General features: G+C 47.2%; 1 protein-coding gene across 1 annotated transcript in view; it reads left to right on the forward strand.

Annotated features, from left to right (window-relative positions):
• The window catches only part of RAD51B (RAD51 paralog B), a 647,202-nt gene that overhangs the window by 598,706 nt on the left and 23,920 nt on the right, over positions 1 to 24,576 (forward strand). The window lies entirely within an intron of this gene.

The following is a 24,576-nucleotide window of genomic DNA, read 5'->3' on the forward strand; positions in this document are numbered from 1 at the left end:
CGGTAGGCGCATGCTCGCAGGACCCCTCATTTTAGGCGCGGATGGATTGGGGGACTGAAAGCTCTCGCAGTTCTCCACAAGGTAAAGGGAAGGTGACTTCATTACCCAAACCTGTACTGGGTGCCACCTCCAGCTGCGTTTCCCGGCTTGGCAAATAAAACCAAGTTCTCTGAGGGGTTCGGGGGGTTGGGGATGGGAGTGAGAAGGTCTAGGAATGAGGGAGGCAAAACTGAGGACTGCCACCTCACTTCGGCCTGCACACGGTATAAATCCCCCTCTCTTTACCCGCATGCACGTTCCTTCATTCGGGCGCGTGTTCACTGTGTACGTCAGTGGGTGCTAACGTGCCGGACAGCCCCTGTGATGATGCAGACAGGAAGGTGATGTCTGGACTGACACGTACCCGGAAGCTCTTGGGGGAAATTGCTCCCAGTGGGTACAGCGGGTGTTGAGGCTCAGACAACTGGAGGTGGGTAAGGGGACTTAATTGCAAAGGAGTAATTTTTTTTTTCTGCTTCATGTCCAATCATGTCATTTCTAGGCTTTAATAATATAATAATAATAATTGCACATGGCTTTTTAATGGTTCTCCACTGCCGAATAGCATCAGGCACAAATTCCTTCACTGGACCCTGAAGCCCTTTCATAGTATGACTCCATCTGGGACCCCGGTCTTCTTGCTGTTCTAGCTTCTGTGCAGTGATTCCCAATTTGTGAGCTGCAGACCTGTGCTCAGCGGTGTAGAATTTTAGCAAGGGGTCTGTAATTCTGTACACCGCACCAAATACGGGCCACAACCCAGATCAATAGTATGTAAAAGGCTAACTTGAAAGGTTTGTCAAATGCCTAGCAGCTCTTTGTCATTGTGTGTGTCCTTGGGTACTCAAGTTCAACAACTCTCATAGGAAAGGGTGTGCGTTATAGTAATGGTTTTCAAACTGCGGTCCACTGAGCCCCCCTCCCCCGAGAGTCCCTGAAATAGAGCTGGGGGAAGGATCAGGATGGAGCCAGAGTAAATGGGACCACCCTCCACCCCCACATCATGCACACACACACAACAAACTCATTCCCTCCCCTTGTAACCATAGCATCTGCTTTTATCACTTTTGCACACCGGGACTTCTGGTGACAGGCAGTAGCCAAGGACAAAGTACACAGACTTCTAGACAGCAGAGTGGAGCACTGTGAAAGCGGTCGCAGCCCTGCACGTGCCTACCAACAAGTGAACGGCGGTGTCTAAAGGATGCGAGGGACGGCATGTCCCCTGTCCCGACCCGTGGAGACAGCTCCGGGCTGGTTCACTTCTTAGATGCATGACGTCTGTCTGGCTCTTGGACGTACAAGACGAAGTCATACAGCAGCCAGTCCTGTTGTCGATGCAGACAGTGTCCCCACTGTCCATGCACTGCGACATTACCCACTGTCCAGTGAGGGGACGGGAGTCCTCTACATATCAGCTCTTCTTGTCCCGCAGAGTTTCCACAGGGGAGTGGTCCCTCAGGGCCTCTTTTCATCTCCTTGAATTTCTACCCAGATTAGTCTTCGCTCATGTGGCTGCGGCCTCCCACCCAGGCCTTGCACTCAGGTGGCTTGGGTGGGCCTAGGACACCAGGAGCCTTAAGAGGAGGCAAAGCAGGGCCCTGAGAGAGGACTTGCAGAAGGTCTTCAGCTGAGCCTCCATCCTCTCAGCCTGGTTTCAGATGGAACAGCAAATAAAGAAACCCCCTAAACCACCCAGAGCAGTGCTCATTAGTGTGTGAGACCAAGGCAGGAGACCCAAAGGCATGCCTCTATCCCTGCTTTTCACTCTGCCATCCACACATATGTTTAAAAGCCACCTTCCCTGGGCACCTGGGTGGCTCAGTGGGTTAAGCCTCTGCCTTCGGCTCAGGTCATGATCTCAGGGTCCTGGGATCGAGGCCCACATCAGCCTCTCTGCTTGGCAGGGAGCCTGCTTCCCCCTTTCTCTCTGCCTGCCTCTCTGCCTACTTGTGATCTCTCTCTCTGTCAAATAAATAAATAAAATCTTAAAAAAAAAAAAAGACGCCTTCCCAACACTCTGACTTGGGGCAAATGCTAGAGGTTAATCTCTTTGATATGAATGCCCTGTTAGAGGCAATGGAGAAACAATAGCAAAGCAGACCCAGACCTGTCACGGCTATGACTGAACCAGTTGGAATGTGGCTCCGTGTGTGTGTGTGTGTGTGTGTGTGAGTGCGTGTGTGTGTACACGCATGTGTGTGTGCACCCTTCAGGCTGTAACTATGGCTCTGGGTTCCTGTGTGCTGGGCATAGGCTGAGGGGGCAAAAAGCCTGGATGCTTGAATTTATACGTGGACGTAGTGGGGACCTATGGGAAGTTTAGAGGACCGGAGTGTGTGGGTGTATGCGCGCAGACCTCTGTCCGCGTGTGTTGGAGGCAACAGGGGAAATTCTGTGTCTGGGTAGATGCACACATATGACGTGTGTGCACACATCCAAGTGTGCGAAGGGGAAGCTGAAAGAAAGTTTCAAGAGTCTATGAAAATCTTCAGAAGAATATCTTGGCAACTCCCCATGCCACAGGTTGGTACACATGCGATGCTTGTGAAGTTCGTTTCCTGTACTAATGACCAGCCCCTGTTTATACAGGACACACAATATAATTTTGCAAAATCTCCAGGCATCAGAAGTTGAGGGACAGAGTACTTTGAGAGGGTGGGGGAGCAGATGCAGGGGAGCCACTGCCCTGTGTCTTTTTTTTTTTTTTTTTAAGATTTTATTTATTTGACAGACAGAGATCACAAGTAGGCAGAGAGAGAGAGGAGGAAGCAGGCTCCCTGCTGAGCAGAGAGCCCGATGCGGGGCTCGATCCCAGGACCCTGAGATCATGTCCTGAGCCAAAGGCAGAGGCTTTAACTCACTGAGCCACCCAGGCGCCCCTGTCCTGTGTCTTTTAAAGGACCGTTGAAATCAATTTTCAGTGTTAATCCATACTTCCGATCCTCATATGCTTGGGAGAGAGAGAAGGTAGAGATCTACTTGCAACATTCCATCCTTCGTCACTCCAAAGCCACTTTAGTGCCCGATCTGCTCCTCCAATAGCAGCCGGACATTCCTGCATGTGTATGTGTTTTTAAACTTGTTGTTCCACTTGGAGCTTTCATTTGTGAGCCCGGCCCCAGGAAGTGTTTATGAGCTTTTTCACTCTGCTTTCGTCTGACTCACTTTTGTGTGGTGGCACGGAAGGGGAGAGCTTGACTTAAGCACTCTGCTCTTGTATGAGGGCCCCAGATCATACAGGGTCCTCGGACTGGCAGCCCCAGTGAAGCTGGGGACTCTGACCCAATGCCACCATGATGTACCTGTGAGCAGACATTGCTGAACACTTCAGTGTGGGGAGAAACCACACTCTATAAACAAACTCCTTGACATGCAACCTCCTCAGCATCCATCTCACCAATATATTCATCCATGTGACACCCAGATCATAATAAATGCTCAGCGGCTGCTAATTAACCACAATGCATTCTCTTCCAATCAAGGGACACGAAGCCATGATTAGAGTCAACGGAACCAGCGTTGTTCTTCAACATAGTATAGTACCTCGCTGGATCAGTTGCCCTGAACACACATGGGTTCCTGGTGCACCTTTGTGAGGGTCATGAGCCTCTGTTCTTCCTGTAGTCTACACTCAAGGAAGGAGTAGCACAATCTCCTGGCCGTCGGGTTCCATGAAAGAGAGCCCAAACCTATCAGGAAACCAAGTCTAGACACAACACAGCTCTGAGGATCACACCCACAATCTTTGGTGCTGGTGGAAAGAAAGAGTACCAGTCGGGGAGTGTGTTAGGAGGCGCCCTGGGAGGTAGAAGCAAGAGGAGCCATTCCTTCTCCTCTAACAAGCCAAGGTCCAAGCCCTGCTTCAGGCTGTTTCTGAGCGTGGGGCTCCTATGATGCTGGGACCCAAAGATGCCAATGGGATCACTTCCCAGGCTTTTGCCCTGCTCCGTGAGCATTCCTCCATCGCCCTTAAGCAATTCACAAAATCTCATCACTAAAAAGACTAGGACCCAGGACTCCTCAGTGAATTCTGAAACTCCTTTGAAACAATGCTTAAAGTTCAGGAAGAAGCTTGCCAAAGAAAAAAGACCTTGAGGCAGCAGTGGAATAGGAGACAATGAGGTATAGATTGTTATCTTTCATAGGACCTCTCGGCTTCTGTTTGCTGGGGACCCTTACATAGAGTTAACCTTCTATGCAAGCTAGTGTAGACCTCTGTTGACCTGTGATTCTGTTCAAGGGCCAACAGAGCCACCTCCCAGAGTTCTCCAGACAACTGTGATCACAGCCTGGGACTTGCCCTTCCTTGGCTAGAAGGGTCTCCCCATGGAGCCAGGCCTAGCCCTGGAGGAAATGGGCTCCTGTAGGAAGAGACATGCACTTGCCCCTCCTGCTCCAAGGCAGCAGCTTCCTGGGTACCATCCATTTGCTGCCAAGACTAGGCCCTGGGAGGATGCTGATTTTTTAGGCTTCCCTGCCCGGCCCCACAATAACCCCAACAATTGCTTTGCCCCAACATCCTTGGAAGGGGGCCTGGTTGCATTTCCAGCCAGTAACTTTGGCATCAGGTTTCCTTTTAGAGGGGGTTGCTTTTAGGGAAGGGTGGGGTTCCTCTCTTCTGTCCTCCCCAAGAATCCCATGTACCCCTCCATCACTGTGCGTGTCATGGAATCATAATACACCCCCCTCCTTGTGTCTTCCTCTGCTAGCCTGGAGGTCCCTGAAGGCCAAGGGCCATCTTATTGGCACACTGGAGTGTGTGGGGCAGCCTGGGTTCCTGACCAGGTGAAATTCATCAAGGTCCTACACTGAGTACCCCCAACACTCACCAGCCACTGGGCCTTGGATAAAGGCACTTTTCAAGGGGTCTGGCCCGATTCTTATCCCCATCCACTGAGATTTAGTACTACACACCTTTCCCTAAAAAATGGATATTTTTTTGACCCTCTCACTGGATTATTTATAGACCCATACATGAAAACTTTGCAAATGGCCAGTAAAACACATGTAAGGAGTAGTCTCATGTTAAAGCCCCCCAGCTCCTTTCATCACCATCATCTGACGGACTGAGGCCTGACTCTTCCTAACGGTGCTGTTTCCCATGGGACCTTCGGCGAGTTGCTTAATCTCAGCGACTCTGTTCCTTCATCTGTTAAGCGGAAGTGTAGGGCAGTTCGGGGCGAGTACTTTAAACCCTTAACTGAGCGGCATAACTGTTGGCATTGTTCTTTACTGCCATCGTTTAAATGACATGAAGACACTGAAGAGTGATGTTTAGAAAGAACTAGGTCTTGGTATGATGTGGGAGCTGAGTGGGTCCTACGATAAAGGTCCTGTCCTTTATCGTCACATAAGTGCAACAGCTATCGGGTGCTTCTCCCGCTGAGGGTCAGCAGACGTTTACCGACAAGGGGCACGGAGTAAATATTTTCAGCCATAGACGATCCATAACAAATGGGCTTGGCTGTGTTACGACAAAACTTTTATTTATGAAATCAGGCTGTGTGCCCGATTTGGCCCACAGGCCATGGTTTACAGAGCCCTGTTCTAGCTCGGGATAGGTGCTCAGGAAAAACTTGGGAAATGGATGTGTTGAAGATAGGTGAGTAGAGACCTCTCCACTCCTCCAGACCCTTGATTTTAATTCTGCTCACACAGGCCCGCGTTCTGTCTTCCTACCATGGGGTCACTGCCGCAAGACCCTCGCCTCCACTTCAGTCCCCTCCCCCGGCTTTGAGAGATCACAGGCTCATTCAAACCCACCCACTTAATGGAGAGCAGAGTTTTTGTGACTTCCAGGATCTGTCCCCTTCCCCCGCCCTCCCCAGGACCTTTCCCCTCCATCCCGTTTGTGGGACACACAATTTGTAATCTCCTTAAAACCAAAGAAGCGAGGTCTCTGATTCATGTAGATTAAAATCAGCTGCAACCTATTAATGGCCCAGAGCCCAAGACAGATTTTAGGAAACAAAAACACTGGACCAAATTAGACTGAACTGGCCTCTGTCTCCAGGGGAGGGAGGTGGGGTAGGAGCCTGGGGATGAGGGGAGGGGCCATGTGGTTTTAATTAATTTGGATTCTCTTCCTGAAGCTAATTCACCCAACACAAAGCATGTGTAGCGTCATGGAAGCAGCCAGCCTCAGAGCTGGGCTCTCCCTGGTGAAAGCCCCGGGTCCTGTTGGGGGTGCTGGGGCTGGTTGTGTGTCTGTAATTAACAGGTTTCAAAGTGGTTATTTTGGAAAAGAGAATTTCAGTGGCGCGTTAAAATCCTTTCATCAACCATCAGCCGGCGTCCCAAGGCCTTCAGCAAGGTCCTGACCACTTAGGGCTTCAGAGAGCATGGAATTCCCAGGGTCTTATTTGAGAATGGGGAGGCTTTTGCCATGGGTTTTATGAGGCCGATGGTTGCCATGATTTTCATTATGTTGTTTGGTTACTGGGATCATAAAAATGTTTCTCTCTTCCTAGAGTACCTAAAAACATTAAAAGAAAAGAAAAAGAGGAGTCCCGCCTCGATGGAAGTTACATAACATGCCCCCTGTGACTCCCTCATGGGAAGGGGCTGGCACTGCCTCTGGGCTGGGAGTAGGGGGCAGGGTGGATGCCGAGGCTGGAAGAGGCAGGGCGACCCGCCAGCACTCCGTTCTGACCTCCCATCTGAGGAAACTGAGGCCGAGGGTGATTCCCCGACAGAAGCCGGTCCCATCTCTTTTCTCAGACTCTCGACCAGGGGTGTCCTTTCTCCTCCTGGTGCATCAACGCAGTGAACAGAGTCAGAAAGGTAGAGAAGGAGTCTGAATTCTACTGGACCCGTGCTTTAGGACACTTCTAAGAGTAGAGGGAAGTGACAGGCTTCCATGTAGCTTAAAATAAAATGCTGCAGTGAACAGGGGAGCTGCCTGAGCCAGCACTGGGCGTCCTGGCTATGCCAGTGGGGCGAGCTCTCCTCAAACGCTAGACCAGCTGCACCGAGGCCCTGAGAAAAGAGTCATGGAGCCTATCTTGGCACCCAGAGCCCCGAGCTGCAGAAAGGAGGGAAAGAGGTACTAAATCCCACAAGCCGCAGAGATGATTTCTTACCGCTCTGAATATAAAACCTCCGAAATCTGGTCAAGCTCCCAGAATCACCATATGGGGTGACAGGAACTTCGAGTCTGTGTTATCTGCTAAATGGAACACCAGCCTGGCTTTACTTCCTATTTTGATGATGGCTACCTTCCAGAACGTTCTTTCATGAAGGACATGAAAAATATTTTGGAAGAGTTGCTATTTAATAACCTCTGGTGCTTAAAAACAATGGACGGTCTCCAGAGCAGCAAGGCTTGCTTTCAGTAGGACACCAGCTAGATAGACCTAATCCACAATAAAGCCGTAATACAATTTTTCAGAAGTTGAGAGAGTGTCAGAACTGGGAGGGAAATTCAAGTCCAGCTCATCCAGGTCAGTGTTACAGATAGGGAAACGGAGGCCTTGGAGCTGGAGTTGAGGTTCCAGCCCATGGTTCCCAGCGATCAGGGTTTGCTAAACTCTATCATTCTTCACTTTGCCTTGACGTTGTCATTCACTCATTCAGTACTTACTGATTACCTCCTGTGCGTCAGACACTTCTAGACACTGCTAATTTTGTTTCTTTGAAGTTTTGAGATGAAATGAAAGAGATACAATTCTGTGGAGTACCTTAAAGAAGGAAAGGATATATCCACCCCACCCCCCCACCAAAATCCAGGTCTTAGGGAAACTTCATGAGCCTGGACATTCTAGAGAAACACCTGCTGTCCTGGGTGTACCTTTCAGATGGCTGAATGATAGCATTGTTGCAAAGAGATCGGACTTACCTGCTGGTGTCTGCTTATAATCCCCAACTTGCTCCCAACAGTCCCTTACCTGGGTGGCCTGGCCCAAATGACCCTGGAACTGAAAATTGTTAAGGGTTCTCTGGATCCAAGGTTGAGTGGGTGCTGGTGGGAACCCAGGCCTGTTGAAGGCACGCAGGTTCCTCAATCTGTTTCCCATCATTCTCCTCCCACAGTTCACTTGTCAGTCCTTTGCTCTTGTTTACCTCTGTGTGAAGAATTCCTTGATTATAAATAGAGAACTTGGCACTGAGTTTTGAATTATCTGTGATCTTTAACTTTCTCAGGGCAAAAGAAATTAAACCAACAAATCTCTTTGTTTCTCATGGTTCAGTATCCAAGCCATGGAAGCCCTGATCTGTGTAGAGTGAGCCAAGCCTGAGCCTCCCCACCCCTCCGCACCCCCTTGTGCTCAGAGTAAGAAGTCACACGTGCATTCATTTATTCATAGATTCCTTCAACAAATATTCAGTGAGCACCTACGTGCCAGACTCTATTCTAGACACTGGAGATATGGAGTGAAAAAGGCAATGTCCATCCCTACCCTGTTTGCATCTTAGTGGGGGTGACAGACAGTAGGCAAACCGACCAACCAGCACCAACAACAAATATGCATGTGTGTATGTAGATATATACATATATCAACTAGTGATAGGTACCTGGAAAAAAAATACAGCCAGGTAGAGAGAGATCGGGGTGGGGGTGCACTCTGTTGCACACAGTGGAGTCAGGAAGGCCTTTCTGAAGAGGTGACATTTGGGTAGAGGCTGAATGAAGAGAGAGTGAGCCACATTCAAGCCTGAGAAAGAGCATTCCAGGCCTGGGATGAGGACAAGGGTGACAAGTGTTGAAGAACGGCTAGGAGATCAGGGACTGGAGCAGAGTGAATGGTAGGCACGGCCTGGGACAGGAGGTCAGAGAAGTGGGTGGGACCGGCTCAGGGAAGGAAGACTTTGGCGTTTGTTCTGAGCATCCTGGGGTGTCTCTGGGGGCTTTGGAGCAGGGGAGTGACATGTTCAGGGATGCAAACCAGGAGGCTAGAGGGAAGCTGACGACAGCATGACGGGCTGGCTCGGGTTAAACGTTTGCACTCAGACACATGGTGGATGGTAGCTCTACCTTTGAGGGCTACATGTTTCAGCAGGGTGGGGCCGGGCCTGGGAACTCACCACCTCTATACCAATTAGTCTTAAGCCCAAAAAAAGGAAATGCTGATGTTTAAATAGCAGGGTTGGGACCCATGAGTCATAGAAGCCTCCATTAACTGGGCCACTATTGGTAAGCTCCAGAAAGCGGCTGGTGCAGGGTCTCGATCATCTAGCTGGGGTGTTGGACCACTTGTTGGCACCTCTGTGGGGGCCTCTAGACACAGTCAGAAAAATCAAACTCAAGTACAGACCTGGCCTTTAGGGGGCCTGGCTGCATTTTTGGCTGACTGTATACTGTCTCAGCAGTTTCCTTCCCAGGGCCTCTCATTTTGCAAAATGCAGGCTACCTCACTGGGGAGCAGAGGGGAGAAGAAAATGTCAGGAGCTCTGGGTTCTGTCAGCCTGGGATGCAACCTTTGCCTTTCCACTTACCAAGTTTTTGAAAGCTTTTTTTTTTTTTTTTTTAAGATTTTATTTGTTACTCGAGAGAGAGAAAGAGTGAACATGAATGAGGGGAGAGGCAGAGGGACAAACAGACTGCCCGCTGAGTAGGGAGCCTGATGCAGGGCCCAATCCTGGGACCCTGGGATCACGACCTCAGCCAAAGGTAGAAGCTTAGTTGCTGAGCCACCCAGGCAACCCTTTTTCGAAAGCTTTTTTAAAAAGCTACTGAACTGGGGCGCCTGGGCAGCTCAGTGGGTTAAAGCCTCTGCCTTCAGCTCAGGTCATGATTCCAGGGTCCTGGGTTCGAGCCCTGCATTGGGCTCTCTGCTCAGCAAGAAACCTGCTCCCCACCCCCCCACCCCCACCCCGCCTGCCTCTCTACCTACTTGTGATCTGTCTGTCAAATAAATAAATAAAATCTTTAAAAAAAAAAAAAGGCTACTCTGAACCTCCTAGAGCTACATTGTTCAATGCAGTAGTCACCAGCCGTGCGGCTATTTAAATTTAAATCAATTAAAATGAAATAAAGTAAAAAACTCAGTTTCTTAGTCCCACTTGGCACTCTTCAAGTGCTCAATAGCCACATGGGGCTGGTGACTCTCATGGGACCGGGCAGTACAGATACAGAGCATTTCCAACATGGCAGGAAGTTCAGTTAAACAGTTTCACTTCTTTAGAAAGGAAGTAACCCCCGAGAAATGAAAAAGTTAACATGCACAGAGCACAAGGTATTTCGCCTTTCTCATCAAATGTGCTCAGCAAATGACAGTTGTTACGATTTATCCCACGAGTCTCTCTCCCCGCTCTGCTGCTGACTAGCTCGTGGGGCCGCTTGACTTCTCCCAGCCTCAGTCTTCTGTTTTGTAAAATGGGAATAAACAGTGATGCTGCGTGAATTCCTCCGAGCATAACTTGATGCTTCTTTTTCGCCGTTCTCCCCGGACCTCTACGAACCTCCTTGCCAACCCTCAGCAGACTTATCTGGACCTGAGTTTGGGATTTTCCAGTCCTGGTGTCCTTAGCAGGAGGCATGACTCGTATCAGGGCACGGTACCAGATTCTGGAGGTTTCAGGCAACTTGAAGGCTTTGAATGTGGTTCGTGGTATCAAGTGGGCAGGTCTGATCAAGAAAAACAGTCATTTTAAGTCAAGTCAGCTATTTACCTGGCTCTGATGTTCTGAAACAGTCATGTCGTGGGCACACCCCACTCCCACCCCCAACACACACACACACCCCCAGCCCAGGCCCTGCTTCCTTGCTTGAAAGTTCCTTCTGTGGATGCAGCTCCCATGGAGGGTTCTCAAGCGGTCCTTCTGGTATCTTGGCCTTCCATCAGTCTTCCTTTTTCCACTTCGGGGTTTTGTTGCTGTTTAACATTTATTAACTGCAGGCATTTAGTGGGTGGAAGTTGGGATTTGCCTGGGGCTGGAAGGAAGTCATTTGCCAGGCCAGGATAAGGTGTGGTTTTAGAGTTGAAGCGGAATCCCCTTCACCTGCTTAATTCATTTCAAGGGAGATTTGTTTTCAACTCGCAAATTACCTGCTAGGATTTCTTGACCTGAGATCCTATCTCCCCTGGCTGTTTTCTTTCATTTCCGATAAGAAACACAAAGACGGGAAAAAAAAAAAAAAAAAAAAACCAGACTGAGAGGCTCAAGAACATTCTGGCACTCTTTTAAATAAAATTGCACACAGTGCATGGTTCTCTTTACTGTCTTCTACAACACAGGTAGGAGAAGGTCTGTACAAAGCATCAGAACCTCTGCTCCTACGGAGGCTTGTCTGACACCCCCAGGGGAGTGAGTGCAATAAGGGTTTTCAGAAAACTCCAGGAACAGCAGAGACAAGGGCAGGGATCCTGTTCCGTTTCACTCACAGCTCTCCCCACCGCCTTTAGGCCGTTTGTTCAGAGCTGGTCGACTTTGCCCACTAGTGACCCAAGTTTGCCTGCTGGTGACCCCCTCTTGGAGGCATGGACTGTTCATGGAGCCTGATCAGAGGGTGAATAGAACTGAAGCAGGCCCCAAGCATTGCCAAGCAAAAGACCCAACAAACTAGGGTTACAGGGAGTCTCCAATAAATTGCAATTCAGAAGAAACAAAGCTAGAAGGCAGTGTCCCCCAAGTTCATGGAGCAAGAAGCTAGGTGCTGGTATAACTATAAGCAACAAGAGAAAAAAACTAGAAGGAAAAGAAGGAGGAGGAGAAGAGGCAAAGACCCTTTTAAGATATGATCAACTCCTTTAGGCTAGCAGCTCTCAAATGTTCTGGTCTTAAGGACTCCCTTACACCAAAATGTGTTGAAAACCCCGAAAAGCCTTTGTTTCTGTGGGCAATATCAACTGATGAATCCTGGGGGTATCCCCAGTGATCCGTATCTCCTAGCATTCACGCCCAGTGTATTCTCCTCCCACCGTGAATCAGGTCTGGTCCAGGTGACAGGTAGGGAGTGGCAGAAGACAGGGTGTGTGACTTCCGAGATCCCAAGAGGTGCTCAACATTTCTGCTTGGTCTCTTCTGTTGGCTCTGAAGAAAGCCCACTGCCATGTTTTGAGCATCTTGGGAGAGACCTTCATGAGGTGGAATCAAGGCCCCCCTCTCAAGAGCCAGCAGCAAATGGCCAGGCTTGTGAGTAAGATGCTTTGAGAGCTCATCCTCCAGTCCAGTCAAACCTTTAGATGACTATCACATCAGGAGAGACCCCAAGCCACTTCTGAATTCCAAATCCACCGCAACCATGAGGGAAACAAATGAGGGTACAAACCATGAGGGTAACCACTATCTAGTGGTTTTAAGTCACTTAGTTGTGGAGTATTTTGCTAGGCAATAAGAGATAATTAAATCACCTACCATATTAAGAATTAAAACAGAAGAATATTTAAAAGAATACTTAATATTTCTTTGTTAATCCATCTAATATTCATTTATAGGAATAGTCGTATCTATTACTTCATTTAAATTCATAATTTTTTATTTGTTAAAAGTTAAAATTAACACAAGCATCTTGTAAAAATAATTGTGTTTTCCACAACAAAAAGAACAAAATTTAGTGAGGAGAGTGACAGTGTTTTACATTTTTGGAAATCTCTTTCATGTCCAGCCTAATAGAAGACAGCTGGATTCTCATATCTACTTCTGCATTCAATCAGCTGTGAATGTTGAATGTTGTTTTGATTGAAGTATCTGAAGGAAACCCAGCCTCACATAGATAGGTAGCTGGAAAAGGGAGGGCTATTTTAACAGCTTTTTCAGATAATTGTGGTTACAGGTACCCCCACTTTTCAAAAGTCTGTTTTATACCATTTTGCTTCTGTGAAAGACCCACATTAGTGACTGTTTTCATTAACCAAAAGAAATCCTAAGAGGATTTTTCGCTTTTATGAAAAAAGGCAAAAAAACAAAAAACAAAAACAAAAACCGAAAATACTGTTTATTCGGCATTTGTTTTGTGGGGAGCCCTGATAGAGGCGGCACATACCCCAGTCAGTGAGAGCAGCCCCGCCCGGCCCCTTCCCCGGGAACCACACTCTGCATCCGAGCGTCCAGCCACCAGACCTTGGAACTGCGTCTCTGAGGTGCATTCGTTAGCAAGATGTGTCCTAAGGTATGAGAAAAGCCTACGAGAAATATTTTGGAGTTTGAGGACCCTCAAAAGATTTTTTCCACAGAAATTAAAGGTGATTGCCTCTTTAATGCCTTTTCAGCTTACAAAAGATTTCATAGGAGTGCTCTACTTTTGGGTAGTGGGGGTGGCCTATCATTCTTCTACGACGTTCTAACAAAACTCAACAAATGGTAGTTCATGAAATGTTAGTTGCAATGTAACATCTGAAATGGTATCAGAATGAACTTTTCCTGCTCAGTTACAGTAGAATCCATTCGGTCTGTCTTGGGCTCTGCATGGCTCTTCTGCCCTTCTGTGATCCCATGGGTCTCCATGGGTCATTTGGAAAACATTGCTTTACTAAGTTGTGCAGATCTTCCAAATTGGATACATTTCATGATGAAAACTAGAAATTCACATTTGCTGATGACAGCACTGGTCTCATCAGAAACTTCCTCACGTATTGGGAAAGTGTTAAGCTGCAGATCCAAAGTTTTCCAAAGTTCTAATTTTTGCCTGAAAGCTTTTGACAACAGCTACTGTCAGTTATCTTTCTTGAAGTGACCAGCTCTGTTTGTTCATTTGAGAGAAAGCGTCTGTCTAGGAACCAAGTCTAAATAGCCAAGGTTATTGGGTCCTTTTGTGCAAACATGGTGTTTTATGGAAGGGCTAGTTCAGCTCATAACTTCCTCCTCTCACGAATGGCTTTCCCGTAAACCACCTTTGTGCTTCAGAATGCTTACATTCCAGTTCGCCACACGAAATAGTCAAAAGACTTGCACTTGGGGCAAGATTTCAGAACATTAATTTTGACTGCTTCATCTAAGACACTCTTAAGTCAAAACCGGTTTCCTTTTTTTTTTCTTTGTCCTGTGACATTTTGGCAGTGAAGATACCATGACCCCAGTTCAATGTCTGAGGCCAGCATTTCACCCAAATGTCAACACAGTGAAGAAGGCAAGTGATAACTTGGTATTACAATCAAAATGATTTTGAACTTGCAGACATAGTCACAGGGTCTCAGGGAACCCCAGGATTCCATAGATCTTATTTTGAGAATGATTGCTTTAGAAAGAAGGGAGAAGGGTGCCCTTCTATCACTGGCAGCGTTTATGGGTGAATGTACTATATCCTGAGACATACATGTACCGGGTCTTTGTGTCCAATTGGAATGGCCATCCTTTGTTGCATAAGCTAGAAAATGTATCATTAGGCATCAGCTTATTCTTGAGGATGGACTTGATGTGAGACAAGCTCCTTATTAAAGGGAAGTTAATGTGTTTTCATGCTTCTGTTTGCCCTACTCGTTAAAGATATGTGCATGGCAAAAGGAAACTAAGCAGCGAGAAATTTTTGACTATGTTGAATAATTAAGGTAAATGAGGAGGCTGATACCTTCACCCTTTCCTTTGTTACCTTTTCTTCTCTCCTTTCCATCCAATGCTCAGTGGAAACTCAGTGGACTGCAGGAGACATCTGGGGATGTCTGAAGGACACTGGGGAGCAGTGTCCCTCAAACTCCAGGCTTAACATGGGCAGGGATCTTACTCACATCCACGAGATAAAGCAGCATGCCCAAAAGGTGGCATGTGCTCAAACGGTTACGAAATCCATGAGGATTTTATCACCGTGGAAGAGCTAAAGACACGGTCTCTCCCAGAGTCCTCGGCATTCCTATGAAGCCGACTTAGAGAACACAGGAAGAGGCGTGGTTCTTTTTCACTCTCGTCCAGTTTTGCTCACACGGTTTTCTTGCTGCAGAAATGCAGAGTAGGTTGGAACCCCGCACCTGACTGGGCTCAGCTCTTTGGTGAGTGATTGTGTAGCTGTTCTGTCTGTGATCACAGGCCCCGTCTGCAAGCAGGGAAACAACAAGCAGTTGTGTCCAGATCCCTGGGAACTGGAGACCTTTCCACATCTGTTGGCCTGGTCGGGGGCGGGAGGAAATCACCAGAACCTTCCAACACGGGGCCAGAGCAGGGAGACAAAGGGGAAGCCTTAAGCCGCTGTCGACCCTGGGTCATATGACCACCCCGTGGTCCTCCCCCATCCCCTTTCATCCCCTCAGGTCCCCAACACTCAGCCTTTTCATCGTTCTCCAGGTCAGCAGGATCAGGTTTATGGGAGTTGACCAGAAAGCTTATCAAATGAAGGCAGAAGCAGGTGTTTGCATCCTCCCTGTTGAAAGCTGGGTTGAACAAGGTTGACAGTGTGGCTGAGGCCAACATCCCACGCTAATTGCCTTTTCTTTCCTGGAACTCTTTCTCTCTTTCCTCTTTCTGGTTTGGAACCCCTAGAGGTCTCTGGGAACCAGTCACCAAAACAAACCCTTCAAAGAGCTAAGGACTGAGGGGAAAAAAGTACTCAGGGATGTGACATCGTGGGCTAAACAGTGGCCCTTCTATGCCAGAGCCCAGGAAACACCATTTGGAGGCGTCTAGAGGTTTCTACCCAGTGGCGTGCTGGAGCCAGTTCCTATGAGCTTGTAAGGATTAATTGCACACTCCTCTTCCCGACTTCAAAATCATGATGTCATGTTGGTGGCTGGAACGGACCATGGTGGGAACATTTACATCACAGAAACCAGCAAGCTGCAAATCAGGCTTTCTCCACTCCCAAACTAGCTAAACATTTACCAGCATGCCACTACCTTCACTATAGAGATTTTCATTCAAAGGATGATTCTCAGGTTAGTGACATTTGAATTTCCTAGGGAAAAGAAAAGATGAGGCTGGTCATGTTGTTGTTTAAAATGCAGATTTCTCGGCCTGAGCTAACTGGATCCGATTCTTTGGAGGGGGAGCCCAAGGAAATGCATTTGTAGCATGTTGTGAAGGTTATTAATAAATTCAGTAAAGTTTAAGACTTCAGGCTCAAGGAGTGGGAGAGAAGAGTGGGTGTACATCTGGCTCTTGGCATCTGGAAGCAACAGCTGGCTTCAGTCCCAGTTGGCCTGAGAATGGACAGCTGTTTTCCCTCGAGATATAAACTTCGTGGCAGGAAAAGGAGGTGGGAACTCTGGGGTTCTAGCCGCCACCACCGCCCCCCACCCCACCACCACCACCAACAGAAAATTGGATCAGCCTTGGATCTTAGGATGTCTCTTCTTTCTAACCCTGAGACTTGGACCCAAGATGACATGGGCAAATGCCCAGACGAATGCACCATCACTTGAACTGTTGAGAGGGCTGGTGGAGTCCAGGGAGGGCCCGCAGCCTGTGTTTCATGTTAGATTGCTCAAGACAGCATTTTTCTCTCGATTTGTACAGGCATTAGCAGAAGCTTTCACAACCAAATGTGATTTGCAAAGCAAGGATCCTGTTTACTTTAGCCCACCAAGCCTGGAAGAGACATCCCTTTGAGGCAGAAAGAAAAAGAAAAGAAAAGATGAAAAGAGGTATCTTTCTTTCCTCAGTTAGGAAACAGAGAGTTTGGATGAGCCATCCCCACTTTTGATTTGTTTTGCACTACCAGAGTGAGTGGTTCCCATTCATTTTTCCTGAAAAATTCCATCACAGTCCTGGGAGGTAGGCATTGATGAGAAAACAGAGACCCAGCCAGGTAACATGTAAACGGAGCAGGTAAGTGCCACAGCTGGAGTTCGGACCCCAATTCTTATGACCAAAATCAGAAAGAAAAACAAAACAAACAAACAAAAGAAACCAAATGTGCTTTCCTCCACATGGGGTTGGAGGCCAGAGAAGTCCCTAATAGGTGACTGGGGATGGTGACCTGGAACATCTGAGCTCCGAGTATTGTGAATTCCTAAACCATCAGAACTCCGTATGTACTGATGCAAAGTCACAAAAGCCACATGTAAAACTTTCAAGATTATAAGCTATTGAATTACAAACTATTAGATTACTGGCTATTAGATTATCCACTGGAATGGATAATTGAGAGCCGGCCATGTTTATGAATTAATTTAGGCATTCTGCATATCGGTCATTTAGTCTTGCTGCTGTTCCTCAAATTCATCATCAGGCCCTATATGTTTGCTCCAACTGTTCAGGGCTTTTATTAAACATGAAACTTCACCAAATGGGAGGGGAAGTGGCCAAATGGCCCACTTTGGGAAAACAAGATGTGATCTCAAGTACTTTTTGCCAGGTTTCATAGACTTTTTTTTGTACATAGAAACTCTCTTCCTGTTCCAGGGAGTCGTGTCCATTTTGAAATCATTCATTCATTCAGCAAATATGTAGTGAGGACTTAGTCTACGTCAGACACTGGTCTAGGTGTCGGAAGAACAGGAAGCAGATAGACCTCATCTTGTCCTCATGAAGCTTAGGGTCTACTGGGAGACAGATGTTATACAAATAAATGTGAAAGTAAATATGTGTTTATACATTGCTGTACGTGCTGTGAAAGGTGAGCACATGGTACAAAGAGGAAGGTCAATAGCTTTGCAAGATCATCTGCAATGACGACATTTACACGAGACCTTGGTAATGCGCTGTTTCGTTTTTATCGTTTTCGGTGGCATCAGGGGTTGTGGAGAGTTTGGGACACGAAAGGGAGATGTCCAGGAGGCAAGTAAATATCCACATCAAGAGAGAAGTTGGTTTGGGAGTGAGCAACACAGAGGCAGGCTTGAGCCCTCCTGAGATAGAATTTAGGGGTGATGTGAAGAAGGAGAAGCAAGGTCTGAGCCCCGTGCCCTGGGCTGCCACATGTGACCTCTCTCCAGCAGAGAAGGAGGCGCTCGCAGAGAGGAGACAGTTCTGGAAGCCATTGGAAGAGGCTGTTTAAGGGATGTCCGTATGTGAGTACCAAACAATCAAAAAAGCAATTCAGGGCCCCCAGCACACATCTGACTCCCAGCTCCTCTTGTCCCATGAGCCAGACAGGCTGTCTGTGGGCCAGTGAGTGAATTGAACTGGAGCTCTCGGAATTTGGACTGGCCTTGTCCCAGGCAGTGCTTCATGACACTGATTTAGTACTATCCCTTCCCCAGTCCCAAGCTCCTTAACCCCCAAGATGCTTAGTGTGTAGGTATTAGAAAGGAAGCAAATAAACCAGTTAAAACTGATGTGTGAATGCAGTTTAACCAGCTAGTTCTCACTGAGATACACTGTTGAAGAAAGGCCGAACTAAATCTCTCATCTGTGGAATTTCAGGCCACCTAATGTGTTTAAGGTGACGCCCTTGGGAGGGAAGATACTTTGAGGTGGGGGCTGTCCCGATGCTTCCCCTCCCCTTTCCTGTTGTTGTTCCTGCAGCCACTTTTCTTCCACTATTTCTGAACCTCTAGAGTCTTAAAAAGGTCCACCATTTTCAGGGTGGTCCCTTTGGCCCTCATGGCTGTGCCCGTGACAATTGTGTTTATTAACAATAGCCGTTATTCGGTACACGCCATATGCAGATACTAGGCCAAGCATTCGACGCAGGTTGACCTCACTGAGATGTCAGAGCAAGCTGTGAGGTTGGGCCAGTCACCATTCTCGTTCTGGAGGTGAGGCCGTGGGGGAGTAGTAATGTGAATCAGCTGCCTGTGGGCACACCGCTAGCAGACTGAGATTTGAAACAGCATCTTGCTCCCCAGTCCACACTCCGGGTGGTGTGTGTGCACCGGAAGCCAGAGACTGCCCATGTTTGTGTTTGCTGTCCTGAGAATCCGGAAGTGAATCCCCGATCTGGTTCTCGGAGGTGGCTCTTACCACGCCTGACTCAGTTTGCCCCCTTTGGAGGTTTCACAGGTGGACAGCCCAGGCCAAGCCCACAGGGGCGGATGACAAGCAAGATGAGAGTGATGTGGGGTATCAGCTTCTGTCTCTTGAAAGATAGGATCAAAGAAAAGCCTCCTCATCCTAGAAAAGTTGGGGTTGAGGACACAATTTTTTTGGGCCAAATCTGTTGGGCAGAGCTTCAGGTAACCACAGAAGAATATGGACGCTTCCCTCACTGTTTCTGAGATGTCCGAATTTTTCTTTCTCTGGAACAGAGCCTTTGGAATCTTCCATAATCCTCCCTCTCCTGGCTCAGAGGCCCAGCTACACTTTATAAAACAACCCAGAGCCATCTGATTTGAAGCATGTACCGGCTCGTGTGTGCAAGACAGTAATTACCTCCAATTCCAGTTAGGAAAGCTGAAACCTGCCTTTTTCATGCCTCCAACAATTATGGAAACGCCTTTTGAAGCTCTGGATAGAATAGAAAAGCAAAACAAACCAGAGCCAATTAGAGCCTGGGATTTGAGCATGGCTTAGTTTTGTGCAGCAGGACTTGGGAGGAACTGTGGGAGAGGGTCAGGGGTCACTCCGAACCTCCAGCTGCCAACCAGTTTTGCCTGTGCCAGAAGAACCATCATTTTGACTTTAAAATCAAGGCCTCTCTCCTGGCCCAGGAACCGCCTCTGCATCAGCTAGCTGTGAAGAAGACTCCCTGATTAGATAAGGCCTGGAATGCATTTGATGTTGAGCAAAAACAGTTCTCTGACAGCTTTCCTTACATGCCATTAGAATGTTTTTCCCTCAGCTGAAACTTGTGAGATAAACTGAATCCCCAGGGACTCTTGTTTTGGGGTGCATATTTGAGGAATTTATGTGGTCTGCGTGCTATCTGGAGTTAAGGTTCTTCGGCCCCGAAAGTCCTCTGGGCTTAGTTGGTGGAATCTGGCCATTTGGAGTCAGCCTGGGTAACCGCTGCTGTAAGAGCCCAAAGCAGAACACGGAGCAAGAGGTCAAAGATCAGCTAGCGGCCCTGGGGTGGAGTGGAAACCTTAAGACTGGTGCTTCTCTACAGGGCAGTTCTGTGACATTCAGCCCTGTGCCCCAAAGTACAGAGATGGAAGTGGAGCTGGGGTATGGAGGTTGAAGCCACACTAGAATTGTCTTGGCCAAGAGATCTTCATGGTGGCCTTTTGAATTAATAGGACTGGATTGACTGTTAGGGCAACGTCACACTGAGGAGGCTGCTCCCTTTTGAGTTTGGATTAGGGTAATGTGGCACCAAAGAGCCCCAAGAGAACCCGTCTGCTAGATTCCCCTGAGAAGGGGAGCTTTCTTTTGGCCAAGGCATAAGTACTCAGCCTTCCATCTGACTGACTCCACAGCCTTGACAGTGGATCTTGATGTCTTGCCTGAACTATAAGCAACAGTCTTTACGGGAATAGTATTCCTGTAGAGCAAAGCAATAAAGGCACATTGATTGGGAATGTATTTGCTGCCCTCAAGATGGCGTGAATGTCAATGTCTGGAGACAACAAAATGGCGGGTTCTGTGACTGTAAGAGAAAAGGTTCATGGGTTATTAGATCTTTTAAATAATTATAAGAGCCAAGATATAGCACAGCTTCACCAAGTACCACGCACTGTTCTAAAGGCTTTGCATGGTTCACTCCTTTACTCCTGACTCCAGCCCTGTAGGGGAGGTACTATTATTATCCTCATGTTGCATATGAGGAAAGTGAGAGAAGGAGAGGTCACATGACCTGCCCAAGAACGTACACAGAATCAGCACTGCTCATAATGGACCAACAGAGAGAGCTCCCATCACGATCCCAGACCAGTTTAGGAGTGCTGAAAAGTTTGAAACATATATAACAAGATGCTTAAAATGTAAAAATCCAACCTTTTCAGGCTGGACAGAATAAAAATGTATGGACGTAGATAGTGTGTGGATACTCTGAGTGGGTAACCGACTAGAGTGTTGGCATGAGAAACACTCCTGAAGGAGGTGTTTTGAGATCAAGAAATATAAGCACATTAGAAGTACTACACTTTAACTTCCCGAGTAGATAGATAGGCTAAGTATGTCTACAGGCTCAGACTGGTTTTATATAAAGTGTGCCTAACAGATCTAGAACACATGATTTAAAAAATGTTCTGGAGACATGCTTTTGAGATTTTAGGGATAAGTTAACTGTGGGAGAAGGCTCACATTCTCCTATAAACTGTCCCTTGCAGTCATTACAGAGGATTCCCAGCTGCCTCTGTCATTGATTTGATCCCATGGGATGGGTTCTTTATCTGGGTTCTGATGTGGAGCAAAAGCATTGAAACTTGAGGTTTTTTGTGTGTTTTGGGTCTTCTCAAGAATGTGGATGCATCTGCAGCTTTTTGAACACCGTGTATGGACTGCCTAGCCTTTTCTCTGAAGCAGGTCCCCCATGATTCTTCTCTAGCATGCCGCAGAGACTACCAGCTGCTAAGCAGGCTCTCAACTGGGCTACAAACATCCATGATAGGGAGGCTCAGATTTTACATTTGGGGCCTGTGATCAGCAGAATAATGGCCTCCCAAAGATGTCTGTGTCCTAATCTTAGAACCTGTGAAAGTGTTGTATTTTATGAAAAGGAAGCAGTAAGGTAATAGATGGAATAAAGGTTGCTAATCAGTTGACTTGAAAATAAGAATATTATCCTGCCTTGCACAGGTAAGCCCAATGCAATTACAGGGTCTTGGGAAGGGGAAGAGGGCGGCAGAAGAGTCAGCGCCAGAGTGATCCGATGTGGCCCACTGCTGGCTTTGAAGATGCAAGGGGGCCAGGAGCCAAGAAATGTGGACAGTCTCCAGGAGCTGGAAAAGCAAGAAAATGTACTTTCCCCCTAGAGTCTCTAGAAAGGAACACAACCCATTCAACACCTTGGCTTTACCACAGGGAGACCTGTGTCAGACTTTGGATTTCCCAAACTCTAAGATAAGACACTTGTATTTGCTCTAAGCCACTGTATCTGTGGTAATTTATTATAGCAACAATAGAAAACGAATCCAGGGCCTGGTAGACAACTGCAGTGCAAAAGACAACAACATCCCCACGTCCCACGATCTGGGGGTGGAAAGTCACAATGGTCACCTTGGCATTTTCCCAATGACCATCTAAAAACTCCCTGTCCTCCTGGCCAAGCACCATCTGTGTGCGCACACTCCAGCCATCAGAGTTCTCCCAGGATGGGGCCTCTTCTCAGCTAGGGATGTTCCACTTCTGGGCACTGTTGCTGGTGTGGTCCAGACATCCGACGGCCTCACACTGAGCTGTTCCTCATACCAATCGAAAAGACCAGATCCTTCCGGCCAGCACAAGGTTTGGGGGATTTTCCTCCTCTTCCAGATAGCCAGGCACGACTTCTGTGATCTCTGAATATGGAATTAGCATGACAGAACCACGTTCAGTGGGGCAACCTGAGCCACCCTTGGGTTTAAGAAGTTGTCTATTGGAAAATGTGATTTTCTCCAATCTTCTGCCGTTCCCCTCACACGAACATCCAAGCCAAACTCTTGAGTTGGGTTAAGAAACTAGCTTTCCCGGGGTTCAGTTTCAGTCTCTTACTAGCTGTGTGGCATCAGGCAAGTTATTTAAATTTGTTGTGTTTCAGTGTTATCTGTAAACAGGGGAAATACAACATAAAGGAGCTCGAGAACCTCTTGGCACGTGTTCAGTGCTGTGTGAGCATTAGTTGTTGTTAGTACTGCTATTGTTCTGACGTTATTATAATTACATGGGTCCTAAATCTCAGGGGCAAGTCACTTGGCACATCAGAAAAAACAGCTTCTTCATGGTCTGCCATGTATTATACTTCCAGCAATGGACATGAACTGCCACCGCACCGTGTCGGAGCTCAGGTGTGCGACATCCTCTTTTAAAGCTTCCCCCCAAACATCTTCTTTGGGAAACAGGCCCTGCTGTGCCAGGGTCAGATGAGTGATTGGAGGGAAAGACCAAGGCCTGTGCTTAGAGCCACGCAAGTATAGTGGAGAGAGAACATCGCAGTGGCTGACTCATTCCCACTGGCAGCCCAGCCTGCACCCAGAGTGTTCAGAGCTCTGTTCTCAGTTAGCTCAGCTCACTGTGTGGCCAACCAGGAGCCCTGACATTTAGGCCTCTTGGTTCTTCGAGACTTAGCTCATAGGTCCCCAGAAGTGGTGACAGAGATGGGGGAAGACTGGCCAGTTTTCAGGCAGGAGGCACCCCTAGAGCCCAGGACACTGCTTGTGTTGGCCAGAGGCCACTCACGAAAGGCTGCCTTTCTGGGTGTGGCAGCCAGCCTACGCTGGCAACCACGTGACCTGGTCCCTGCTGAGGGAGCAGGCTCTCACCGGCTACTTGGAGGCTGCTGCAGGAACCTCCAATCTGTGACTTGCTCGTCAGAGAAGTTTCTGGGCAGATACAGAGGCTCAGGAGAGAAGAAAGTCACATCTGCACAAAGCTGCAATTACAGACCATAGTAATAACAACGACAAACAAAAATTCTCCATGCCCTTCAGTATCGTTGGGACTAAAAAGAACAGAACTGACATTCGCAGCTTTCTCTTAACTTTATTTCTGTAAAAGAGGTTTGAATTTGAAAATTTTGTCAAAGCCAAAACCATCACAACAGCTTCCTGGGCTAACCTGGGAACCTAAGCAATTTAGCTTCTTGACTTCCAGCATGTAGGGGAAGGGGAGGAAAGAGGAGAGAGGGTAGGGAAAGAATGAGCGCCTTCTGCTTTTTCTGTTGGCTGTTTGGGGCCCATGAGTCAGCCAAGACAATGTCAGACCCAGGCACCCCCCACTCCCAGGAGTCCCAGGTGAGCAGCAGGTGCCAGGAAGAGGCCTCTGTCTCAGGGTAGAAGAAGCAGAATAAGCTGCACCGTCAAATACTCCAGAATCTGTGTTTTTGCTCCCTTTCCCTGTGTGATGTAGACAAGTTACATAACTTCTCTGCAAACTGGAAAAACTGCCTTGTATCTGTTCGTAATAGAAGGACTGGAAATACCAATACAGGGGTCTGGAGCACATTAAACATTCAATAGACAAGCAGTAGCTATTTTTACTATTAAATATAACACCACTTGGGCCAAAAGCCATCTAATTTAGAGAGTCATCTAACTAGAAGAAAACTGCAAGAAGTCAGCTAATATAAGTACACAAAGAAAAAAGTTTGGAAGGAAATTCATTAGTTTTAATAATGATTGTTTCTAAGTGATGGGATTATGAAGGTATTTTTGTTTCTTTATACTCTTGTATCTCCAAATCTTTGATAATAAATATGTATTTTTATTATCTGAAATTTCAAAAATATTATTGTTTAAAAAGTCATCAATCTCAGTTTCCTGGCTCTGGTCAGATTTGCTCTAAAGCCATCCAAAGCCAAAGTCATCCAATCTGTTGCTAAAGCCATAGGGATAGACTCTACCATCCCCCGTAAAGAACACTTTCTTCTCCACAACATGCAGCCCCAATGGAACTTAACTCCCAAATGGTTGCTACACCACCATAACCTTGCTACACTCCTTAAGAGAAAAACTTTAGCCACTGAGAATTATGTCACCCATCACGTTTCCTCTTATTTGCCTTTAGCTGCCAAGAAGCCTTGAACAAATTTAATGCTCAATTACAGTAATGGTTAGCTCAGGTTTTTTGGCATAATTATTTTCTCTTCCTCCTCTATGGTTTAAATTTATCTTTCTCATATTCATCCAACTTATTGTACACAATTCTTTTCTTATAAACTATCTTAAGAATACTTTAGAAGTTGGATATAAATCATAAAGTATTAAAAAA

The sequence above is a fragment of the Meles meles genome, chromosome 6, assembly GCF_922984935.1.
Source record: "Meles meles chromosome 6, mMelMel3.1 paternal haplotype, whole genome shotgun sequence".
NCBI classification, from domain to species: Eukaryota; Metazoa; Chordata; class Mammalia; order Carnivora; family Mustelidae; genus Meles; species Meles meles.